Genomic DNA, 8599 nt, shown 5'->3' with positions numbered 1-8599 from the left:
TCCTACATGAGGAAACGAAGGCCCTTTTCAAGTTTAGCTGCCTATTTGATGAGACAGATCGTCTTCACCTAATATCCTTTCTATCTTTCTTCCTTTTACGAAAACAGCCACTTACTCTTGCCCAGGGATGTGACTGCTCTCCTAGAGACAACATTTCCCAGCCTTCCCTATCGCTTGCACTGTCATGTGACTGAGTTCTGGCCAATGGATTAGAGGCATCGACATGCAAATCTCCTGAGTCATGCTCCAAAAAACAAAATAAAAAGATGCTTATGCTTTCCCTCTTCCCCCTTTTATGTGAATGTGTGATGGATATGGAAGATATGGTGGGAATGAGCCAGCTTTGACCATTCTCATGAGGACCACACTGGGTGATGGATAAGCAACATTTCAGAGGGAACCAGAAGCTCTGGGTGGCCTTACAGAGCAGAGATGCTGCACTTCCCTGGACCACCTACCAACTCAGTCTTTCCATGAGAGAGAAACAAATCTATCTTGTTCAGGCCACCTTCATTTAGTCTCTGTTAAAGCAGCCAAAACCATCCTAAAATTAACACATTCTAACTTCCAGTTTCGTGTTATCAACCTTGTATGTTAATTATACGTAAATATTTACTCTGATCACCAATTTATTTAAATATATTAATTATTTTTTATGTGGATGAACAAGATGAATATTTTGGAACAGGATCAATATTTTGAAGGTTAACTAGGCAATTTTATTCCCAGAACTACAGATTGTAGTTTATATATTACTATTCTCATATTCTAATTGAAATATTGAACATTATTGAAAATTCAAGACAGATTAAATATCACATTTCACAGGCAGAATCTATATAGTAAATAGCACATCACTGTTTTTGTTGTTGTTTTTTACTGTTAGGTTGGGTAAGAATCAATTACTTTTACATTTGGCCTATTTCGACAGACTTTTCTTTACTCTTTTGACTTAATCTTCTTTACTCTTCTGACTTATCTTCTTTACTCTTCTGACTTACTGGAAACTGTTCCAGTCAATGAACATAATTTCTCCAATCAAAACAGCTAAAAATTTCTGAGATAACTATTAAGTTCTGAAATATTCTATGGCTATTTTTTCCAGAACTTTAAACATATTTTAATTGCATCTGTTTAAATGATTTAAAAAAAAAGACTTTCCCTTTCCCAAAACTATAAAAATGTTTAATTAAAAACAGAAATTCTGAAATACCTTGAGCAGAGATTGGGGGTAAGAAAGAGGTAACGCAGGAGTTTACAATGGGTTTATCGGACCCCAACTCATGCCATAGTGGGGATATTAATCACAGCTGTAATTACAGGACAACTTACTTGACATAGTCTCATACTACACCTGATCAGAGCACGTTCACATCCAGGCTCTCTCTGCTTCCTCAGAGCATAAATGCTAAGAATTTGCATTTAATTCAACTGCTCCCAAAAAGGGAAGTTTGCTGAAGTTAAATAATGAACATGTTCTCATTTTCCTGCATGGTTGCCTGTAAGTAAACTTAGGTAAATTTTCGATACTTATAATTGCTTTGCATCGTGCACTAACAAGGTCAGTGAATTGGAATTTAATGTTCCTCTCATTAATTAATGTGCCTTTGAATTATGTGCAGTGTTACACATGTGTTCTCAGATTTGTATTAGACATTAGCTAGGAGAGATGTGCATGTCTTATTCATTTAACTAATTTTTTTATTCTTCAAGATGAGTGGGGGCAGAGGCCAATCAAAAAGTTATTGGAGGTCCTCTATTTCAGTCCCCTTCTAGTCTGTTAATTGTTTTAAATGTCTGAGCAATTTAGACTAAAAGCAGTAAAACATTTCATCTTGGAAATTTCCCTTCATCTTCCTATCTTCCTTATCCTCATCCAAGTTGAATCTTTCTTCCATCTAGAATCCCTAGACCTGACTCCACGGAAAGGTCTTTTGGCTTTTTTTTTTTTTTTGTCTTTTTGTCTTTTTTGTTTTCTAACTGAATTCTTTTAATTTGGTCTAGACCACCTCAATTTCTTAACTTCAGCATCTTAAGAACTAGATGTGTTCTTTCTGGTTGCCAGCTTCTACTAAACTAAAATTATATAGTGTTTTGATGTTGGGGCATATTGTAAAAACATTATGTTAATAACATATTACCCTTTCTACATTAAAGTAACTAAACTTGGACACTTTTAAATTACAGACATACCAAAATGAGTGTGAGAGGCCGTATTGTATAGTGGATGTTGACACCACTATTTCGCATCCTCTGAGCCTTAGGTTTTGTTTTTTAAAAAAATTGAGTAGATACAAAACAATATTTATAAATAATCAAAAGGTATGAGAGTGACACAGCATCCATTTGTGCTCCACTACCAACGTAATGTAAGAAAGAAGAAATGATTCTATGAAGTCCTTACATTCCCTGCCCCGATCCTGTGTTCTCCCTGCTCCGAGAAGCTATTTCACCTTTAATTTTACCAAAGCTTTACCTTAATGTCCCATGTTTACTGTTATTCTTTTTAACTTGTATAATTAATATAATAGAGATAATCACTTAGTAGGATTGTTAATACTAATGATTTAGTAGATACAGACAAAACACTTAGAATCTCACTTGGCAGAGAAATCAATAAACACAGCCATTGTGGTAACACAGATGATAATGATGAATAAACTTAATACTGTCATGTACTTTGGTGCTTCTGTTCATCTTTTTGGTTAGCAAAAATTTAGACTATTTGTATCCTTTGAGGCAAGATGAAAATACAGGAGTTAGTTAATTTATAAGGTTAAAAAAACCTTACTATAATAAAGAAAAAATTCCCATAAGTATGCACATATTTCTGTGGAAGAAGTCTCAGGATCTATAGAATTTGGTGGGGGGGGAATGGAAATATGAGTATAAGAATTTATGGGGGAAAAAACTGAATCCTGCAGAAATGTTTTGTTTGTCACAAATTTGTTTTAAGCATTTCAAAACTCTTGAGTCAAACTTTCTACCCAAAGCAATATTTTAAATCTTTGGAAAATGTTCATATACTTTTGGTTGAGATCTCATTGCATTTACCTCTCCTTTGTGTTTACTCAGAAAACAGTCATTTTTAAGGATGGAGCTAAGTCTCATGCACTGGAAATTAAACACACATCAAAGTAATCACAATGACAACTCATGTATTCATTTAAAAAGTCTAAAGAAAATCATTTCAAGAGGCTATGGAATGTATAACTATATAGAGGAGAGCAAAACTGCACTCAATAACAAATCTTTTGGTTGGAAAAAGTCTTTGCTTTGGGCACAAGTCAGAAAATAACGATAGAAGAAGCATCAAAATGTCATTTGGAATCAATTTCATCACCTCAGGATAAAAATCACATCAATGCATCTTAGAGGATACTGACTTTTTTATAAACTTTAAAAAAAAATCTCAGAATAACATCCCAGAAAACTACACACATCATAAGTGTAAAGCTCAATACATTTTCAAAAGGTGAATACACTCAAGTTCCCATTCACCCAGATCCAGAAACAGACATCTGCAGCATTGCTTGGACTGCCTTTCAATATATTTTTGATCCTGTTTCTCTCACTGAGCAAAAGGCTGATAATCAAAACTTATGTCTATGAAGCCCAGATAAAGAAACAAGATTTAGTCAACTAATCCCTTAGCTTACCAGCTGATATATTTGATCAATCACAACAGATTTCCCACTGAAATAATTATGATGGCCTTTTACGAGGCCACTGACATTGACCAATCAAGACAGATCAAATACACAGAGGGGATCAATTCTGACTGATTTTTGTTCACACGGGGCCAGCTGGTAAGAAGTAGAGCGTATGATCCCCACCAATGGCTTGATGCCATGATTTTTGTATCTAGAATGAGGCCAATATACTATTTGATGCCTTGACCGAAGAGCGAATACTTTGCTACCATTTCCTGAGGTGTTTTGCTTCTCTCTTTCATTCTCTCTAAATGAAGAGATTTGTTTTGATGGGAAAAGTTATTTTTAAAAAATAACCTGTCCTTCTTTTTCATCAAGTTTAGGTGTGAGAAAGAACATTGAGTAAGATGATAAGAATCAACCCAACTAAAAATCTAATTATTGTGGATATGTTTCATCTCAAAGAAAACTTTTTAAAAAATCCTTTTAAATCATTTGGGTTTTTTTTTCCTTCTTAAATATGGCTTATGTTATGAAATCTTTTGAAAATCAACTTTGAGAAAATCTTTCATCAGGTCCTCTTCAGGAGATGAAGTATTTGGATGTTGCCTGGTAGACATTCTTCAGCACAAGCGGAGCTAGCCGAGAAGGGGCTCATGTGTAAATGAAAGTTGTATTTAAATTTCCCCATATTCTAGCTCTGATTTCAAAAAGCATGGGCAGTTCATTTGCTTCTGTTCAAGACAGGAATAATGATTAGCCCATTTGGACTGAAAAAGGATTTCACATTCAGCAGTGTCCCTGGAAATATAACTTTTTCTGTGCCTGCTGAATTTTAAAGAGAGAGTAAAAGTAGGATCAGGAAGCCAAAAGAAGGCTTTTTGAGAGTTTTATCCTGGGCAGGCAGAAAAAGAGAGGGAGTGAGAGAGGCAGACAGGGAAATGTAAGACCACTTAAAATGAATGCATTTCTTCCTCTCCAGTCATATTAAACAACAGACCATTTGTCTGTTATTAAGAACATGATATGCCCTCCATTTAACAAACTTTCCTTCCCATAACAGACATTTAAAAATCTGACAATTAATACAGCATTCAGGTCTGTAGCATGGTAATTTAATGCAAACTTTTAAAAGGATTAGCTATTTCAAATATTAAATATGGATCTATATAATGTGGATCTATATAATGTAGATCTATATAATGTGAAATGAATATCATATAATAGTAAGCAAATGGTTTGTGGAGATCTTCATTCTCTATTTTTTCTTTAGAACTAACATATGTACTCTGTTTAACAAAATTAAACACCTACAAAACTTCTGCCAACAAACGATGAGTCCTATCCACCCCAGATCCAGTGCCACTTCTCAGAGATCATCATTCTCCAAAGTTTCAGGCATGCTTTTTGGAAACTTCCCATGAAATTATACAACACATATGCCTATAATCAACGTGGTAGGTGTAGGTTTCAGTGCACAAAATGACATATGTGAGAAATGCTGTATTTCTTTATTTCCCTGGAACCAACTAAATTTCACCTTCTAGCTTCCAGCCTGCTATGAAATTCAAACTAAGTCATTCTCAAGTACTAAGAAACCCCATAACCCCCATACACAGCATTTTGTCTCTCAGTGGTGCAATGATCTTTCCGAGAATCCCAGGCGCTGAAGAGACCCCTCGGTCCGTAAGACATCAATCCCTCCTGGTTACCACCAAGAGTAGCCGTGGATTGTTCCAGTTGAAACGATTCCTTCATATCTGCTCTTTCTAATGTCTGTGCCATAGATTAGCGCCCAGGGATATTTGATGAAGCCAACAACCTTTTTCTGAAAATTTTCCACCTCCCAAAGTCACTGTTTGGGATCAGAGTATGAGTTTCTGATACTTAGCAGACCCATAAACCTCTCTCCCCTCTCTTTTTTTCATTTTGGCTATTTTCAGGGATTTTTTTTTTCTTGTCAGGTCCCAAATATCCACTATATATATGTATATACATACACATCATTCGCCCACATTCACATGCCCTACTTTCAGCAAAACCTGGGAGAATAGGATATGGACTCAAGTACTGAGACACTCACACAGACACGCACACACACCCAAGATAAAAGCCAAATTGCAAAAGGCCCACTTTGACATAATAACAGAGCCATTACAGGCCATTGTTCTTCAGATCTTAGAGACACTCTCATTTTTTTTAATGTATATATATTTTATTACTGTTCTTACATTTTATTAATAATTTTTAAGATCAGCTATAGCACTGAGAAAATATCCTGTAGCACTAACGTTTACTAATTCTTCTGATTTTCTTGATACAGTATTTCTGATGTCTCACGTTTTCTTTCTTTTTGAGAAACAATAACATTCAAACCCAAATTCAATGCAAATGGAGCCATTTGAGGGGAAGAGTTATTTACTCATTTTCTAGAGCATCCATATATAAGTGAAATGATTCATGTTTTTTTAGTTTGGATGGTCTGGAAGATATGAGTTCTCTTATCCATCAACACTATTTGTGGCGATGCTGTGACTATTTACCCCCATCCAGATACTGTCGTTCTTAGTGGCCTGGTCCCTCTGGGGACAACCAGTGAACACATTATGGCATGTGGTCAGAACCCTGAAACAAGCACTATCATGATTTATTTCTATCTAAATTATTCCAACTTGGGCAGGGATGCTGAATTGCACTGATTTCCCATAAAACTAGTTCATTTGGATGAATACTGGTTTATCTCTTGATGCGAGATGTTAGAAGAACAGAAAAAATAAAGACAAATACACACAGATAAATTTCCCCAACCTTGTAGTCTGAATCGAACAATGGTTTTTTGTTCTTGTCATTGATCCAGTTAGTAATTAACAGTATGCTCTGCAATAAATGTCACTTGCATATATTCGAACATTCAGCAATATTACTATTCCCTTTCTTAGAAACAAAAATGAACCAAAGAACCTTTTAACAGCTGTTTGAAGCACATTTTGCAATCAGATTGGACATTTGTGCCTGTAAACAATGAAATGGTGAATTATTCTTTAAATCTGCAGCTCTGACAGTGTTTTACAATCTGATCACTTGGAAGAAAACAGACCACAATATGAATCGATTTCCTGGAGAATTTATCTTAATATAAAACTCTAACAAATACTCCTTTTTCTCAACTTCTTCCCTTGTTAATTATTATTGTATTTGAAATCTGTAATTTAAAATAACTGTAGATAAAACTGACACACTTCATTTGGAATATAGCACCTTATAAGAAAAACAGCCAAATAGGCTTATTGTTTGCCAGCTATGAATGTAACTATGAATATTAAGCAGAATTTATATTCATTACAAGAGAGTGAGGGAAATGTCTAAACATTACTTACACATTGGAAAACTATCTAACAGGCATCTACTGAATAAGGGCAAGATACGGTGGAGACACTGAGAGGCACAAAACAAAAATTTCTTCCCACGTAACTTATGCCCTATCTTGAAAAATAAGATATATAAATATCAGACCCTTACAGGATAATCAATAAATTAAAAATAGAGTGAGATATAAATATGAAACATGTCTAAGATAAAGATGCAGGTAAATGTCAAATGAATGGCATAGATAATGAATTCTAAAAATTTAGAAAAGGGTCAGGATGCTGGGAATTAGAATAATTCATGAAAGTCTCAATAAGCATCCATCTTTAAGGATGATAACAGTACAGATGTAGTGTGATGTGCTGAACCCTGAGCTGGCTCATGTAAGCCAATCATTAGCAACTCTTCTCAACTCTGTGCTCAATGATTTTATGTTAACAGCGTGAAATTGTCTGTGTTGGGTGTATTTACACCACAAAAGTTGTCAACCTCTACAAATTAAGACTTTTTTTTCCTCAGAAAAACAGTTGATAAACGTTTATCATAACATCATGATATGTAAGGGACAGCACCAAAATCTAATTTGAATATTCATTTAATTTCTATTTTAAACAGTTTTGTAGAGGAAGAGGCTGAGGCCAAGGAGTTGAAATGACTTGAGTAAGTCACACTGTAAGTGTAAGTGACAGATTTTAACCTACAGGTTTGCACCTAAGAGTTCTTCCCACTTTGGAGCACTGTTCCTATATGGGCAAAATTCATTTTTACTAATGAATTGTCCTCTGAACTGGTAGGAGCTGTTTATCTTGAACAGCCAGTGTATCAGAAGCCTAAGTCTATTTAAAAAATATTTTTAAATTAACAATGGAAAAAGCCAGTGAAATCTGTTTTAGTCTTTTTCTACATCACAAATACCCCAAGATTCAGTGACTTACCATTTTATTTTGTTCACAGTTTTATGGGTCAGGAATTTGGGGAGAGTGAAGCTGCAAAGTTCTAACCTGGAATCTCTCATGTGATTGTAGTCCAATTTTAGCTTGGGCGGAATCTATCAGGAGTCTCAACTTTCTGGTTGCCCGGAGATGCCTTGAGGACTGACTGCCGAGAGTCAGCGGCTGCTGTCTTTGAAGCTTCAGTGCTTGACTTCTTCAGTGTGGCAGTCACAGCCTATCGGACCTCTTCCATGGTGGTCAGTGCTCCATGAACAAGTCTTGCAGTGAATGAGGCAGAAGCCTTTCCTGGCCTAGGCTTGAACGTTACATAGTCCCCTTTCTGCTGCATTCTCCAGTGGCTGAAGCAATTATAAGCTCAGAGTCCAGGAAAGGGGGCGTTGACGTCCCCTCTCTAGTGGAGATGTCTCAAAGCACTTTGTGGCCATTTTTTGTAAACCTGATCTAGACGTCAAATAAATTTCCTTCCAAATACTCTAATAAATAAAACCTTGGTCTCATACAAGGAAATATATTCAATACCTTATAATAACCTATAACAAAAAAGAATATAAAAAGGAATATATATATATATGTATAACTGAATCACTATGCTGTACACAAAAAAACACAACATCATAAACTGATTAT

This window comes from Vicugna pacos, chromosome 5, assembly GCF_048564905.1.
Source record: "Vicugna pacos chromosome 5, VicPac4, whole genome shotgun sequence".
NCBI classification, from domain to species: Eukaryota; Metazoa; Chordata; class Mammalia; order Artiodactyla; family Camelidae; genus Vicugna; species Vicugna pacos.
Note: the sequence above shows the minus strand (reverse complement) of the source record.